Source organism: Talpa europaea (genome assembly GCF_964194135.1).
Source record: "Talpa europaea genome assembly, chromosome: 9".
Taxonomy (NCBI): Eukaryota; Metazoa; Chordata; class Mammalia; order Eulipotyphla; family Talpidae; genus Talpa; species Talpa europaea.
This window is the reverse complement of record NC_140076.1, coordinates 97189503-97202699: the sequence shown is the minus strand read 5'-3', so window position 1 is coordinate 97202699 and position 13197 is coordinate 97189503. Positions and strand designations below refer to the sequence as shown.

General features: G+C 41.4%; 1 pseudogene across 1 annotated transcript; it reads left to right on the top strand.

Annotated features, from left to right (window-relative positions):
- Window positions 1–8819: 8819 nt before the first annotated feature.
- Window positions 8820–9367, top strand: LOC311177611 (small acidic protein-like; annotated as a pseudogene). The gene has a single exon. The product of its transcript is annotated as a small acidic protein-like (transcript).
- Window positions 9368–13197: the final 3830 nt, after the last annotated feature.

The window sequence follows — 13197 nt, the reverse complement described above, 5'->3', positions numbered from 1 at the left end:
CCACATGGCGCGCGGACCTCTCCTGCCGCCCGCTGCTCCCCTCAGCAGTGTCCTTCGGTCCTTCTGCCTGCTCTGCTCCCCGCTCTGGCTCTGGTGAATTCTCTCACCCTCCTGCACTTCTGACTGTACCCAGTGCATGTATAAACAAAACAAAACGAATAAATAAATAAAAACACATGCCTCTTTATAAAAAAAATAAATAAATAAATAAATAAATAAATAAATAAATATCAGATAAACAATGGATAATTTTTAGTATAAGTATAGTCCATGAATACTTTGGGACATACTTAGACTTTAAAATTTTTACTTTATTTTATCTGAAATTCAAGTTTAACTGAGTGTCCTGCATTTGCTTACTTTTGCTAAATCTAGCAACCCTATTGTAGGGCCTTGGAGAAGCCCCAGAGAATGTGAGAGGAGCTCGAAGGTGAAGCATCATTAATTTCACAATCTGTCCCTGAACAGGTGCTGTTAATTGCTGCATTTCACAGATGCAGAAATTGAGGCTACGCTTAGTCTATACTGTTGGATTTGGGGAATCACATTTCAAAGAATTGTAACTAGTGCTAAGGTTTACAGAAGTGTGTAAAAGTTGAAGGAAAATATCTCAAACATTTTAGGAAATAGAGTGAAAGGAATTTGAGTGGTTCTGCCAAAATAAGAAAAAAGTGAAGGAAAACTTTTGACTACCAATTTCATGAATCAAAAGAATTCTAACATCTTAGAATTGAAATAAAGCATGTAACAAGTCCAGCCAAACTTTAATACCAGGATCCCCTCAATGACTTCCTAGACAAAGATTATTAGTCATATTGTAGTGGGTATTCAGCCCCCAAACTCAAGTATGTGTGCAAGAAATCTTTATTCCTTAAGAGAAATGAAGTGTGACTTAGCCTCATGCCTGTTGGACAGGGAAGAAATTTTTTGTCATCATTTCTTACACAACCCTCTCCTTGCAGATCATTTTTGTAAAGACATTTATTTATGCAGGCAAGAACCGGGGTACAGGTGAGAGATGTGGGGGTGTGTGAGAGGATTCACCAGAGACAGAGTGGGGAGCAGAACAGGAGGATCTACTGAAATACACTGTAGAGGGGAGCAGGGGGTGAGACAGGAGAGATCTGCTGTGCCATGTGGGTCACCTCCGTGGCCGGGGATCGAACTTGTGCTGCAGGGGCAGCTAATTGCTTCATAGTGCTGCGTCTTAACCCCTTGCACCACCAGGGATGCCCCTGCAGATCATTTTTGAATTGACAAGGTTTAAGAAGAGTTACCCCCCGATATCTCAACTTCTCAAGTCACCAGTGGTCCCTGCAGGACTGATGCTGTTCTCTCTCTAGAGCCCACAACTGGAAACCCCATCTTGGGGCCAGCTTTCCTTGCTGCATCTACCTCCCTCCATCCCTGCCAGGGAACTCAACAGAGAGCTGCCCTGTGACCCCAAGAAGACCTCTCTCATCCCCACCCCTGGAATATCTCTGACTGATTTTCACGGTGACCTTCCAACACACGTGTAGTCTTGAGATACAGTCTGCATGTGTGGAAGGTGGTAAATAATATGTAACCTTGATGTATGGTTTGCATGCATGAGCATATATTTCTGTAAACTAGGCCTAATCTTCGCCCTGTGTTGATTTTGTCTATAAGCCTTATAGAAGCTGTTGATGATAGGGCTCCCACAGGGGACCCTCTCATGGCTACTCACTGTCCCCCCTGTCAGGCCACTGCTGTGGCTTGAGCCCATGAGGGCTGCTGCTTTTGCTACTGCTGCTGCCAACACTGCTATTGCTACTGCTACCTTTGCTCCTGCTGCTGCCAAGACAGACAGGCCCTGGGGAGCCCAGGTGGCTCAGAGAGCCCAAGGCTGCCCAATGAGACATTAAGGGGCCCAATAAGCTCTCTCACACTGGGTCACCAAGGGACTCCTGTATGGAGCCACTGGGCCGGGCAACTCCTGCTAGGCCAGCCAGCCAGACAACGCTGTTGCTAACTGTGGTTCTCCTGCTGCCTCATGATAAAGACTTGTCTCTTTTCCCCACATACGGGCTTCATGACCTGCTTTCTCATCTGCTGCCATCAAGAAAGGGGCAAGCTTGTAATTGAGGCCCTACAAGTAGCAATATCTAGTAATAGAGTAAAAAAACCTAGTAGGAGCTATACACAAACTCTCATTGACTTCCAATCATTGGTTAGAGAACTTCATCAGTGCTGCTCTAGGGTTTAGAATAATGGATTGTAGTAGAAACTGAAGAGGCAGGGGTGGGAGGCTTTCAAAGGTTGGATTTTGTATCACAGGAACATAGACCTATGATGATGACATAGGCCAAGATGACAACATAGGGAATGGGCTGAGCTCACTGTGCTTCTGCATAAGGCAGGCAGGAAACCCATTGCTTGCTCTCATGATCAGGTAGCAAGAACCATAGAGTATGAAAAAAATCCCAGAAGCACTTTGAGATACACAGAGACTGAGGAGCATAATGATAAAGAAAATCAGCATTCTAGAGACATAGATAAACTAACCCACAATGAAGGAATCATTTCTACTAGTCTCCTAGTAGGCTCTGTTTTCAGAGTTGAAACTGCTGCTTAAAGGCAGAATGAGATTTGCCAGAGTCATGTACAAGCTCCAAGCCTTCTAATCCCTCTCCTGCCATACCCAGGAAATAAATTTTAGGAGGAAAATTTTATGGGGAGTAATTGGATATTTTCATCTTGCTTACCTAAATTATCACAAGTGGTAGTGCTAAAATAATATTGGAACGAGTGTTGTTTTAAGAACAAAACAAATATTGTTTAAAAATTCCAATTAGGCAAATATCTTCCTTTTTTAATTTCCTGAAGCATTTTTGTAAAAAGCAAGTGAAACCTATTTAAGGTAGGCCCTGAATGACTGTTCCTCAATTCCATTGGGGGCTTTTAGTCTTGGCTGTGGCTAGAAAAGATTCACAGTAAAAGGGCCTATGGGGGTGACTGCCATTTACCCCTATGTTTTCATAAATGGAAGCAGCCAGGCAAAGAGCACAGCTGTCACCATTTTCCAAACAGGCTTTGGGGGTGGGAGCTACTTGAGCCAGGGCCAATGTGACAAGCAGGATTCCTCACACAGCAAACCTAAATTTTGTTAGTAACAATTTGAACTGTTTGGGCAGGTTCACTATCTTCTGCATATGTATAAAGATAGATCTGTTCTCTCATCCTGCAGTTGCCCTGGCTGCTTCTCAGCTCTAAAACTAGCCTGTAATGTGCCTGCTCTTCCCTGATATCTGAAATGGTCAATGATTAGAAGAAGATTGGAGCAGACCAGATATGAAATGAAAGATTCACCAGATAGACGAGAATGAAAGATTCGCCTGGGCCAGAGATCTGAAAAGGTTTGTTTAGTCTCTCTCCCACGTGCCTCTTTGGGCTGCAGATTCCAATTGGAGTGGAAATACCAGGTTGCTCTGAGAGACATGGTTGTCCCTTGTAATGTGTCTTGGCCAATTGGAAATTGGCAGCCCTCATGTTCTCTTGAGAACATCTTTTTGCCAAGCTTCTAGGATATTTCCCAAGACCAAGTGGACTGGCCAAGTCGCTAAGCACACAAACTTTTCATAGCTCAATCCAGAGTTTCCAGAACTCTGAGTTGTTAGCAAAGTAGAAAAAAATAACTGAGTATCACTCTTCCCCACTCAGATTCTTCCAAATGTCACCGTCATGGTCTCCCTAAGTGAAGAATAATACAAATCTGCTCTAAAGTAAGGCTAATTAAGAGGCACACCTAAATTTAGAGGGAAAATAAAAACACAGATGAAACCACTTTTAACAAAAATTCAATTATAGTCTTTATAAGAACTTAACCTTTTGTGCAGGATCAGTTATAACATCATTAACTTTATCCAAAGAAATACATTTATCCTGGGCACAGAATAGAAAAGGTCAGAAACTAGGTTCCCAAACATTAAAAGAGAAAGATATATCTCTAAATTACTAGGTGAAGTCAACCTTTCAGAAAAACATTTTGTATTCATTAAGAACCTTTTTACTGTAGGGGGAAAATGACAAAATCCTTGGCTAAGGACCAATGCTGGGAATTATGTGAATGCCCACTTCACTCGAACCTTCTAAAATTATGGTGTTGATTCGTGTGTAATTAAAATCACCCTCGAAAAATATCCTACAGACTGTGATGGGGGTCATTAAATAAATTAGACTAATTATAATTTTACAAATGCAATTGTAAATTAAATAAAGTATCACAAACAAATCCAATCACAGCTGTTTGGAAGAGTTTGTCGCTTAAAAACTTCACTTATCACAAAATAATATAATTAGGCAATTACCAAGTGACAACTGAGGGATGATTATAGCAGTCAAAGCAAAAGTGCAGAAGTCTTAAACTCCCGGAAAAGTCGCTCACAGACAGATCACAATAAACCAAAGTGGGTATTTATTACCTAATTTTGTCTGACTTTCTGGTCAGCAATTGGTAAGTCATAGTTTTTCCCAGTTGGTGCCTAAATCCACAATCAACATGGGCACTGAACACATTAGCCCAGGACCCTAAGCTCACAACACTTTAATGTCCTATGAAGATGCTTTCAGTTATTCTAAGGGCATAAAAAACACAATTTTAAGTCAAAGGACATGTCTAATATGTAACATTATCATCCCAATACCATGGCAGTCATAACATAAGTTTCACTCTTATTTTTAATGGAGGGAAGGACCCACAAAGTCAGGAGCACATCGAACACATGATTTTATAATGAGGACTTGCCTAGACCCTTCCCACAGGAGCAGAAGATGAGTAAGCTGCATTGGAGAGAGACAGAGGAAAAGCTAGGGAAGTCGCAGATTTCATTGGGGGTTTTAGGGTGGGGTATGTTCACAGGGCCAAAAGGGTGGCTAGGCTGAGGTTGTAAGCCACCTGTGAGGAACTGTCTCCCAAAGGTGGCACTGAGGGTATATAAATAAAGCCAACAGCTCTTTCTTCACTGCTGCATCCCAAAGTCCAGGTAAGACAATTTTAACAGGTACTCAATATTTGAGGACACACAGATGATTCCAGAGTATGGTATGGAAACTACTAGCAGAAACAAGAAAGAGCTGTCACTGCCATCCAATTACTAGGCAAGACAGTGTTCAATATTAATTCCTCAAAGATATGCTTACTTCCTTAATACCCATCTCTATCCATTTGTTCTGAAGACAAGCTAGATGGTGCTACAGCTTGTATCTCGATGTAAGGTCTCACTCCTTCACTAACCAATACTATGTCTTTGAGAATTTTCTTTATCTTCTTTAAACTCCAGCTGCCTGACATATAATTTGAATAACTGTTCATCAGGTGGTCATGAGGATGAAGTGGGATCATGTGTGCCATGTGCTAAGTCCAGTGAGTGCTTCATGGCTGGAGTCTAAAGAAAGAAAACTCCTGGGCCTCCCCTGGTGGCGCAGGCAGTTGAGCGCCACGCTATGAAGCTATCTGCAGCCTCTGCAGCGCCGGTTCTATCCAGGCCAGCCGGCGAGGGTCCCACATGGCACAGCAGACCTCTCCTCTCTTACCCACTGCTCCCCTCAGCAGTGTATTTCGTCAGTCTGCCTGTTCCGTTCCCCACTCTGTCTCTGGTGTATCCTTTCACCCTCCCATGAATCTGGCCTGTACCCTGGTTCTTGTATAAATAAATAAATAAATAAATAAATAAATAAATAAATCTTTAAAAAAAAAGAAAGAAAACTTCCTTTTGTGTCTACTGTATATTATGTAGCAAAGGACCACACTTTATAATATTTTTTACTGATGCTGTTGGAATAAACCTCTAAATATTTGCAATAAAATCAATTTACACACAACCCTTAACTGAAGGCATTTCTAAGTTCATGTGTGAGAATGAACGGAAGCCACCAGCTGCTTGGTGACATTGTCATTCCAACACTACAGCATCACCATTGATAGGGAGATGGTGAGAGTATAGTTTGTGGTTGGCAGATGTTTTATGAACTAGTTGGGATCAGAGGTAGGGAAATAAAAGAAGGTGGGAAGATCCAGTAACCTCATTAGCTGCCTCCAGAGACAGGCATGCCCTCGAACCTGGAGGATACAAGTCTGGGGCCAGAATTGGGCAGCAGATCATACCTGAAGGTTGCACCAAGAACATACCTTCTCAGGTCTTCCACCACAAAGTCCTCAGCCTGACTTCCAAGTAGATACAAAACACACATTTTAAAATATTTGATTTGAAGAGGTGAAAAATGCTTAGTAGTTGGGGCGGTCTCAGCCTAGATCTTCCTAGAGGTTAAAATGCTCACCCCACGACCTGCTCCAGTCATCAGCTTTTCCCCCAGTTACGGTGCCTTCAGCCTCACACAGATACTCATATTCCTCTCTTTCTTGTATTCTTCCTGACAACGTCTTATTCTTCCTTTAATATTTCTTTAATTTTTAATTTATTTTGTATAGAAGAATGGGGATGTAGGCCACAAGTTGGGGAGGGGGGTGGTGAGAGGACTCACCAGAGACAGAGTGGGAAGAACTGGTGAATCTACTGAAATACACTGCTGTGGGGAGCAGCGGGCAAGACAGGAGAGGTCTGCTGCACCATGTGGGTTGCTCCCAGGCCAGCCAGGGATTGAACTCTTGCTTCAGTGACGGGAGCAGCGGACTAGACAGGAGAGGTCTGCTGCACTATGGAAGTTAGCTGCCTGGCTGGGATTGAACTCAGGCCATAGCAGTGATAGTTGACTTAGCTGAAACTTAACCCCTAGGCCACCAGGGAGGCCCGCTCCTTTAATTTTTCATTAAATCTTACATTAATATGTTTGAGCATCTACTATTTTATATTATATAATTTTATGAGATTATTTGCTAGGCAGAAAAAAAAAAGGGGGATGCTCTGTATTCTTGAAGCAAGGCTTTAATCCTCTCTCCAAAAAGATACTTAAGACCTTAACCTAACAGCCTGGAAGTCATCCTTCCACTCTGAGAGCTGACATTAGCTGCCCAATCCATGCAAGCATTTATTCAGAAAACTTTCTTTTTGAGCACCGTGTTATGTTAGCCACATAGGGAACTGGCTAAGATGACATCTTGTGGAGGAGACAACAATGAATAAATAGAAACATAAAATGATATCAGGTGGAGGTGAGTGTAAGAAGAGAGGTCAAGCACAGGGACAGTGACATGGAGCTATGTTACAGTGTGAGATGGGGGCTTCTCTATTAATCATCTTCATTCTTTCTCATCTCTATTTGCCTTTCCATATGCTATTCTTCTAGCATAAAGTTGACTCAATCTGCTAGTTGTAAGGAACAGTGTAGGGTGGATTGGCTTCCTGCTTTGGACAGCAGGAGCAGAAAAAGGATAGTGACATGGTTTCTAGGACTAAACACAATGGTACTGATGAGCTACAGTCATGGATGAAGCCATTTTGGAGACACTGGAGAGAATAAAGTGTTTCACTCTTCAAGGGACATCATTGAGTCCATAGTCTCTTTGGAGCAACAGGTAGCAATTCAAGGGAAAATAAAAACACTGAGAAGAGAGGCCAATAATTATCTATATTATTTTTCTTGTGTTTGTTCACCTAAAGGTTAATAATGTTAAAACTTTCAAATTTTTTACACCAGTAGTCATTAAACTCTTCTATTATATTCTGGAGCATCAAGTGTTTGCTCTCCCATCTCTCAACATATCAATGTGAATAGATAGCAGCCAAATATTAAATATCCATCAACTTAAATGTAAAACTTCCATAAAAGTGTTTAGTATTAAATTCTATCTCTTTAATCTGAAATTATGATAAAACAAGTCTACTGTAAAGGGGGAAGGAAAAATGCTACCCAGTGCCAAGGGGTTACAAATATAATTTGGAGTTGTGTAATACATTGCAAATATAAATTGTCTCATGTATCCAAATGGACATTAAGCAATTAAAATGCCCCCGTGGGGTGTAGCCAAAAGATAGAAGAATAGCACTCTACTGGGAAACTCTGTTATAAATACAACTGAAAAAGGAAGCTTATCCCACACATATTCCTCAATAGCTCATTGCCAGCATTGCTCTATTGACTCATGCACCTTCCGGGGAGGGGCAATGCAGGTCCTCTGTTGCTAGGCAGAAAAAAAAGGGGAGATGCTCTGTATTTTTGAAACAAGGTTTTAATCCTCTCTCCAAAAAGATACTTAAGACCTTAACCTAATAGCCTGGAAGTCATCCTTTCCACACTGAGATCTGACATTAGCTTCCCAATCTATGCACGATTTAGGAGCAAAGAAAGGGAAGGGAGGCTTGGGCCTGAAAGCAGTCAGTCATTCATGACAGATGAACAGACTCTGCAGAGTGAGGCTCTGGTAGACCCAGATGGCACAGGCGACCTGTGAACTAAAACACTGCTTCTCTGCTCAGTACTGGACAGCTCAATCAACCCTGAAGTATTTGTCAAATTATAGTGTAAGCAACAGTGGGCCACCAAACACACCCCCCAACCTTCTCAGCTGTGACTAAAGGGAAATCTGCTTTAAACCAGAGTTCCAGGACACTGAGATGGAGATCTAGAAGCAAAGGGGACACATCAAACTAAAAAGCTTTTGTACAGAGAAATGAAACCACCATAGGAACAAAATGACAACCTATGGACTAGGAGAAGATATTCGCACAGCACATGTTTGACAAGGGGTTAATTTCCAAAATACATAAAGAACTCATACACCGGAGGAGCTCTGCGTTCTGGAGTGGCGCTTCTTGGGCCGGTGGGAGATTGCAGGCTGCCGGCGCCGGGGCTGAGGAGAACGGGGAGAGGGTTCGGCATTTCCCGTCGGGATCCCCGCGACGATGAGTGCTGCCAGGGAGTCCCACCCGCAAGGGGTGAAGCGTTCAGCCTCCCCAGACGACGATCTTGGATCTAGCAATTGGGAGGCAGCAGACTTAGGTAATGAAGAAAGAAAACAAAAGTTCTTGAGACTTATGGGTGCAGGAAAGAAAGAACACACTGGTCGTCTTGTTATAGGAGACCACAAATCAACATCTCACTTCCGAACAGGGGAAGAAGACAAGAAAATTAACGAAGAACTGGAATCTCAATATCAGCAAAGTATGGACAGTAAATGATCAGGAAGATACCGACGACATTGTGGACTTGGCTTCAGTGAGGTAGAAGATCATGATGGAGAAGGAGATGTGGCTGGAGATGATGATGATGATGATGATTCACCTGATCCTGAAAGTCCAGATGACTCTGAAAGTGATTCAGAGTCAGAGAAAGAAGAATCTGCTGAAGAACTCCAAGCTACTGAGCATCCTGATGAAGTGAGGATCCCAAAAACAAAAAAGATGCAAAAAGCAATTATAAAATGATGTTTGTTAAATCCAGTGGTTCATAACTCCCAAACACTTAGTCTTTGTATTAAAAGTAAGCCTTATTGTTATAATGCACAGTGGAGGACTGCTTATAGAGCACAGACCTTTGTATTATAATTTTTAAAAAGGCCCTTTTAAATAATTACGAAGAGTGTTTGCTTTCAGATGCCATGGGTTACACTTTTATGGGCATGACTATAACCAATTTTGTAAAGAGTAAGAGTTGTATAAAATAAGAAATAAATACAGTACTCAATTTCCTTTAAAAAAAAAAAAAAGAACTCATACAGCTCAACAAGAACAATGTAAATAACCCAATCCAAAAGACGGGAAGAAGAGCTAATTAGACACTTCTTTTATTTCTTTTCTTTTCTTTTTTTTATATTTTAATTTTTTTAATTTTTTTTTTATTTGTTTGTTTGTTTTGTTTATACATGCACTGGGTACAGTCAGAAGCGAGGGAGGGTGAGAGAATTCACCAGAGCCAGAGCGGGGAGCAGAGCAGGCAGAAGGACCGAAGTACACTGCTGAGGGGAGCAGCGGGCGGCAGGAGAGGTCTGTGCGCCATGTGGGACCCTCCTCCGTTGGCCGGGGAGCAGCCGGGGATCGAACCGGTGCCTCAGAGGCCGCGGGCAGCTTAGCAACCCAGCGCTCAACCGCTGCGCCACGAGGGAGGCCCTAGACACTTCTTTTAAAGAAGACCTTCAGATGGCTTAAAGGCACATAAAAAATATATATATATCATTTATTTTAAGGAAAATGGAAATCAAACTCACAATGTGATATCACTTCACCCTGTGAGAATGGCCTATATCAAAAAGACTGCAAACAATAAATGTTGGCAAGGGTATGGAGAAACAGGGATACGTATCTACTGTTGGTGGGAATGCACTTTGGGCAGACTATATGTAAATAGTATGGAGATTACTAAAAAAAAAAATAATAAAATAAAAATAGGAAATACAATATGATCCAGTAATATCACTGCTAGGTATTGACCCAAAGAATATGAAACTTCAGTATAGAAAGATTTATGCACTAGGTTCATATTGGCAGTATTCACAATAGTCAAAACATGCCCATTGACAGATGACTGGATAAGGAACTTGTGGGATATATATTCAATGGAACTCTACTCAGCTATTTAAAAAAAATGAAATAGTGCCTTTTGCAACAAAATGGGGAGATATTTAGGTGCTGATTCTAAGTGAAATAAGCCAGTAATTAAAAGACACTTAGTGGATAGTTTCACTCACTTGGTGAATATAAATGCCCAAAGAAAACAAGCTGGGAAAGCACAGCAAAAATCATCCTTATTATCTGTGATAAATATACTGTTTGCTAGAGAGGTTGGGGGAGGGGGAATAGAGAATGGGCTGGAGAAGGGAGGTGGTCGGGTATTGGCAATGGAGCTTTGTTGGAGAATGAGGAGAGCATGTGCACATAGGGAGATGTGAAGTTGTACTCCCCAAATTATATAGTTATTTAAACAAGGAACAGATCAGTACAATTTGAGAAAAAAAAATTAAAATTTTAATTAAAAAATGGCCCTTGATGGCGCAAGGGGTTAAGACACAGCACTATGAAGGTACCCTCAGCCACTGCAGCACGAGTTTGATCCCCGGCCAGGGAGGTGACCCACATGGCACAGTAGGCCTCTCCTGCCTTGCCTACTGCTCCCCTTAGCAGTGTATTTCAGTAGATTTGCCTATTCTGTTCCCAACTCTGTCTCTGGTGAATCCTCTCACCCCCCCACACCTCTGACCTATACCCCAGTTCTTGTATGCATAAATAAATAAATCTTTTTTTAAAAAAAAGTTAAAAAAGATGGCCCCATTGACTCCATAGTCATGTATCTGCTAGCCCCATACCCTGTTTAGACAGGGATTTTTTTCCACCCATGGGTTATATTAAGCAAATGTAATAATGGGATTTCTAGGCATGTAAGTCACATCTTAGTTGATTTTAAATTCTTCCACTTAATGTAAAAAAATTATGGTAAATCTATTCATTTCAGGAAGTATTGTACAATTATTCCGTGGGTCTATTTGAACCCTTTAGATTAAGTCATTTAAGTCCTAACAATTTGCATTATTATTTAGGTTATGGACAGATGATTGAATTTTATCAATTTCTCCCCTAACAGCTAAATCATACATGAACTTATCAGACTTACAGTTATAACTTTCTCTCACCCTGTTCTACCTTTAGCATCTCCCCTGTCTTTCCCAGCTATGAGTAAAAATCACTTTCCAAAACACAAATGGGCATATCTTCATTACTACTCCAATAATACCTTTACTTTGGCAAGTTCATAATCTTTTTTAGTTAGTGTATGTTCCAGATAGTTAACCCGTAAATTCATTGGGTTATTCTAATCATGTTCACAGAAATCCTCCTCTCAATCTTCATAATACAGAATTTGTGTCTTAGAAAAGAAACTTCATGCTTCTCTGACCAGTCACCTCATTTGTAGATGAAGATTTCTGAGCTCTTATTTTGCTTAAAAACTAACCAGGAATATACCCAATAACCTAATTTATACAATCCCTTCTCTATCTGGTAGAAAATTCCACAACACGTGACATGAAGGAATAGCAGTGCTATCAGGTTATTTTCCCAAGTCATTGAATTCTGTTTGGCCTTTTCCTTCATCTACAAGTCTCGGTGGCGCAGGGTTTGAGCACTGGGCTGTGAAGTTGCCCCCAGCCTCTGCAGCGCTGGTTTGATCCCCGGCCACCAGCAAGGGTCCCACAACAGACCTCTCCTGCCGAGCCCGCTGCTCCCCTCAGCAGTGTATTTCCTCAGTCTGTCTGTTCTGTTCCCCACTCTGGCTCTGGTGAATTCTCTCAACCTCCTGCACTTCTGACTGTACCCCAGTTCTTGTATAAATAAATAAATCTTTTTTAAAAAAATAAATAAAAAATAAATAAATAATTTCTTTTAAAATACACTCTCACCCTTGTCCTTGTTATCTTTCCCACATTGCCACACCTGACCTTCCTCTCTGTCTTTTTTATTTCTCCCAGAGCAACTACTGTAAGTTTTCCCAGATCTCTAGTCCATGCCTCATTTTAGGTTGCAACCTTATTTTAGGTTGGCAAGGGTATGGAGCAACAGGGATACTTATCTACTGTTGGTGGGAATGCACTTTGGGCAGACTATATGTAAATAGTATGGAGATTACTAATGCTTGGAACAATCTCCCACCCAGAGTACCCTCCATCTTCAGCTTCAACTAACCTCTGAGAGCCCACCTCTGCCTGGAGCCTCGTTATGCTGATTTTCCTGTGAGCTGCATTCTCCAGGCCTCATACCCATGAATGCTGTCCTGGCCAAATCAAAGTGGCAGCACTTTAGAAGAAAGACACTCTCTGTTTCCATTTCTTCTAAAGTACAGTGCTTGGAGCTAAAAATAATACCTCCTTTCAAAATAATAATCCTGAACTCAGTGTCAGAGTTATCACCCAAGCCGTGGCCAGATATGCCAAGTCAGCTCCCATTGTTCCTGCAGGTATTTTTTCAAGTTTTCTAGAAGTTCTAGGGCCAAAAGTCCCCCAGAAGGTGAAAAGGAAGGAGAGAGATTGCTTATAATAAAGGGATAAGAAAATCCATTGCACACATTGTGTGGGTCATTTTGTGCTAGCAGCAAGAGGACTGACTTTTCTAAAGATATAGAAATGAAAAATGGCTGATTTAATAAATGTTCTGCGATTTCACTGGTCTTATCTCCCATCCCTTTTCTTTTCAGAGATATTTCATAGGGAGTTCACACAATACTAACAATCCATCATCAGTTTCATGCTCTAAAAGTTCATCTTTAAGAAGAATAATTACTCCAATTATTCCCCAA